General features: G+C 43.9%; 1 pseudogene; it reads right to left on the bottom strand.

The window, feature by feature from the left end:
- Positions 1–4,543: 4,543 nt before the first annotated feature.
- Positions 4,544–4,697, bottom strand: LOC144764601 (5.8S ribosomal RNA; annotated as a pseudogene).
- Between the last annotated feature and the right edge of the window lie 266 nt (positions 4,698–4,963).

Here is a 4,963-nt window from a genome sequence, read left to right as displayed (position 1 = left end):
ACTACTACTCAAAACAGACACACGGAACCGTTTGGCCTATATATTGCATCGCAGCTCGATAAACAATCAATACAAGAGGGGCCCTTCACTAAATGGAACAATGCCATTTTTACAGAAATCAGCACAGAAGATTGGAAATTGTGCTGTAGCCTAATGGGACAGCTGACAGCGAACAATAACCTTCGAAATATACCTTTAAATACTTACACCAACTATACTACACCCCAGCGCAATTGTATAGGTTTGGGTTACAAGATATAGTGGAGTGTACAGGTGTGGAGCACCAGAGGCAGATTATATACATTTAGCATGGCTATGCCCGAGAGTGCTGGTTTATTGGGATCAAATAAGAAAAACCCTCACTGAAATAGTTATGGAAAAAGTGGAATGCACCCCACAAATGTGTCTGTTACGCCTGATTAAAACCATGCAACCATCAAATCGTAAGCTATTGACTATAACCCTATTATTGGCTAAAAGGAGGGCTTCCATTCATTGGAAGGAAAGCAGCCCCAAAATATGAGCAATGGTTACAAGACATAGTATACTGCCGAGACTAACTTAATTGATATGCTGAAGAACTACCCCAGGCCTCATGGGCCCAGGAGATATGGTGCTCCTTCACATCATACATGTTGGTCAGAAGCGACAAGTGATATGAATATGAGATTTAATGAACTGGTGTAATAAACATACTGCTGTGGATTTCTTTTTATAAGGAAAAGAACTGATGGTCGATGTATTGCACGATTTGATATACAATAATGCTATGTGTAAACTGATGGCCATGTTGTTCAGATGTTGTATCTAGAAAAACCTTTTTTTTAAAAAGATGTGACACAACTGAGAAATTGAGAAATGCCTGAAAGTGCTTTGGGTGGAAAAAAATGAATCTGCTTTCCAGATGAATAGTACCTAAGGATGAGGCAAGAAGCTTTCCTGTTGCAATTGAGCTTTGATACTCCGTGTATCATTTGAGATGTCATCAGTGATGTCACTGACCATGTCATAAATGATCTAATATGTGACATCATCAGCAGTGCGTTTTGGGGGCACGTGTTATAGTTAGCTAAACTAACTATAACAGAGGAATTTCTATGGTTTTGTATGAGTGAAATGTCCAACTAACTATAATATCCCTGAAACCTATAGTGTTTTCAGTGAATTTCAATGTTTTTTTTAATTGCTAATTTCTAACTATGCCTACAAAGGTAGGGCATGTGAAAAAAGAGGAAGAAAAGCGCAGAAAGAAGCAAGAAAAATGCTGAGAGAGTCAACAGAAGTCCAGAAAGACGAAGAAAAGTGCAGGAAGAAGCAAGAGATGTGCAGAAAGAACCACCAGAGGAGCAGAAAGTCCTCCTGTGCCGCTTACTGGAGGTAGCTGGTGGGCTAGTTGGCCCTCAGGGACCTTCAGGACTCAAAGGGACTTAATCGCCCAACTTAAAATGTGCCACAGGGCGCGTTTGCACACTTGTCACATCAGGGCACGCCCCTCCCTGTACCACGGTGCAAACGCGCCCCCCTGGCGCGTTCTAAGTTGGGGGATTAATTCCCCTTGAATCCTGATGGTCCCTGGGGGCCAACTAGCCCACCAGCTACCTCCAGTAAGCGCCACAGAGCTGAGTTGCAGAGAGGTGTAAAAAGGGGTGTGGCCTCTGAACTACTCTCTGCAACGCAGCTCCCTGGCGCATACTGGAGGTACCTGGTGGGCTAGTTGGCCCCCAGGGACCCTCAGGATTGAAGGGGACTTATTCCCCCAATTTACAGTGTGCCAGGGGGTGCGTTTGCACACGTGCTATTCCAGGCCCCACCCCCTCCCTGCACCACTGTGCTAACGTGCTAAAATAAAGAAAAACATATTTTTGGGGCCCTGGGGGTCCTCTGGGACCCCCTGAGCAGGTCTAGGGGGTCTGGTTGTTTCTACCCTGCCCCCTTCTCTTGTTTAATACCTTTGTTTCTCTGTTTTCTAGCGACTCGCTTCTACCGAGTCACAAGATCACTGCCAAACCTTCTTGGTTTGGAGTGTTAGCAGCCAATCACAGTGAAGCTCGTGCATGGGACTTAGGCTCCGCCCAGATATCAAAACTTGTATTTTTCTAATTTCTCAGCAACTACTGAACGGATTTACACAAGTTTTAAAAAAAGGTCGCTTTCTGACCCACACACTACCTTAGTGCCAAATTTGGGGTAATCCATTCAGTAGTTTCAGCTGTAGCCTGGCACAAAATTTCCTATGGGAAAATAATTTTTTGACTCTAATCTTTTGAATTTCTCAAAAACTACTGAATGGATTTAAACCATTAAAAAAAAAGGTCGCTTTCTGAACCAAGCTCCACCTTTCTGCCAAATTTGGGGTAATTCCGTTCAGCAGTTCGGGCTGTAGCTCGTTCCAAAATTTCCTAGTGAAAATTAATATGGGGAAAACGCGTTTTGGAACCCCCCCTTTTTTCTCAGTCCCCGCTTGACGAATCACCCCAAAACTTTCAGTATAGGAGCTGACCTGGATAGACTTTTTTTTGGGAGAATTTCACAAAGATTGGTCAAACAACGTCAAAGTTATTAGCAAATCAAATTCTATGGAAACTAGGTTGTAACTATAACTACCTACTGGCGACCGCCAGTAGGTAATATATATACATAAAAAAGAAAACTAAAATTGTAAACATTCAATATGAATATGTGGGAATTTGAAACTGGAGGCTATAAATTAAGCACAAGCACAGCAAACAGAATCTAATATGGACGTTGATGGCCTCAACCGAAGCACTGGTATGCAAAATAAAAAGGAGCAAACAAGATAAATTGATATGCTGGAGCCTAGCATATCACTTTGTCTTTTAGCAGTAAAACCAAAAACTTTCAATAATGGTATATTTGTTTTGTTTGTGAACTAATAAAGTATTTTATAATTTGTGTATTTGTTTGCTGTACTCAAATTTCAGTATTTTATTTTGTATTGTTTTGTGGTTCAAATTGTCAAAATTGCATTAGCTGGGGTCCCCAACTTCCAGTAGTGATTCAGTGGTGGTCCATAGAAGTCAAAAGGTTCTAATGTAAACATGCTTGAGGTGGTACGTTTCTTAAATGTGGTCCAGACATACCCCCAGATTCATCAATGTCCCGATTTGCGAGTCCTTAATAGCGATTATTAAAGAATCGCTATTAAGGACTCGCAAAACGGGATTCATGTAGAAATCGCACAATTAAATGCGATTTCTACAGCTTCCTTATTTGCGATTCGCAAATTGCAAATCGCAAATAGGGAATGACTCTCAATGGGGAGTCATTCCTTATTTGCGATTAGCAATTTGCGATTCGCAAATAAGGAAGCGATTTCAAGGGTGCCAGGGGTGTCCAAAGGACACCCTGTAGCACCCCTGAAATGCAAATGTACACAGGTGTTGCACACACACACATGTCCAAAGGACAATTGTGTGTGTAACATGCAACTTAGAAAAATGCACTAAAGTGCATTTTTCTGAGTTTTCGCTATTTACCACGAAGTTACACTTCGCGGTAAATAGCAGCCCCATATTGCGAATTCGCAATTTTTAAAAGGTTCATGAATAGCATTTAAGGAATCTCTATTTGAGATTCCTTAAATGCGATTCTTCGCAATTTTGCGCTTTCTGTATTAGCAATTTTTGCATTTGGGATGATGAATCCCAAATGCAAAAATAGCGCTTGCAAAGGGCCGGATTACCAGAATCTGGCCCTTTGCGAGCCGATTTTATAATGATGAATCTAGCTGATAGTATCTTAAGGGGAACAATGTCAAGGAAGGGGAGATGGAGAAATGTCAGACATGCCCTTGTAACATGCTGTCTACTGTGAGACTCTTCCTTAAGTGTCAGTAATTTTATGATGTCTACTAAGCCCCAGGCAAAATAAGGAAATAAGAAGGGACTGGCGCTGGAGCAAGTAATTCAATTTGCAAATGAGAATTCTCAGCTTTTTTTCTGGGAAAAGGTTTGGTTACTAATACATCCAGCAGCTTGTCCCTAAAAAGTTTCCATCAAGGAGAGAATGGGCTGGTAAAGTGCTCTACAAGTGTCCTTTAACAACCCCTTCGCCACGGCCTGAATTTTGCTGTGGCGCGGGGGAGGGGGGGTTGGGTGGGGTGAGCGCGGTGCTTCCTTGCTCATGACAAAACCACGCCGTCATGAGCCATGGGCGGCATGTGCTCATGACGGCAAGGTTCCGTCACAGCCCCGCCCGCTCATTCATTTGCCCGCACAGGTGGGGAATTAATGCCGTGTGGGAGGAGCAGCAGCCGCATGATGGAACCACGCCATCATTAGCCCACGCCGCCGGTGGCTCATGATGTCTTGGTTCCGTCATGTGGTGACTCGCATAATTAATGACTTCCCTACATGGGGCCAAAATCTGCTGGGCTTAAAATGCTTCTTTCTGGCTAAGAGATTTTCTTACTCCAACTCTTTGACTTTTTGCCAAAGAACTGAAGAAAGCATTCCCGGATAGGCGTCCCTCTGCAACAGCCCCAACAGAGCCCTGGGAGAGCACTGGGCAATTGACATTCAAACGACCATCAGACAGGCCTAGCCCCAGGAGGAACCAAGAGCCCCAAGGTGAGTTCAAAGTATCGATGATCAATGTGCCCTGCAATTCACACTAACTCCCTCAGCTTGCTGAGTTCTTCATGAGTGCACAACCCAAGTGATCCACCAAAGAGTGTCACTGACAACTTGTGCAATGCTCTCCCACCTGCAGGTATAGACCAGGCGGAAGTAAGCACCAACCATCCACCAACAGCGCAGTGAGACAGCCAGCAACCTGTCATGCTTCCACGATTTAAATTTTTTTTACCAGTCATTTGGCCCAGCAGCCCCACTCCACTGCCACAGGAGGCAGGCAGGCAGGCAAGCGAGAGACTCAAAAGGCAGCAGAGGCGGGAAGCTCCACCACCGACCCTCCCGGACAAAGCCGCATAACTCTTTAAACT

Source organism: Lissotriton helveticus, chromosome 6 (assembly GCF_964261635.1).
Source record: "Lissotriton helveticus chromosome 6, aLisHel1.1, whole genome shotgun sequence".
Lineage (NCBI taxonomy): Eukaryota > Metazoa > Chordata > Amphibia > Caudata > Salamandridae > Lissotriton > Lissotriton helveticus.
This window is presented reverse-complemented; position numbering and strand designations above follow the sequence as displayed.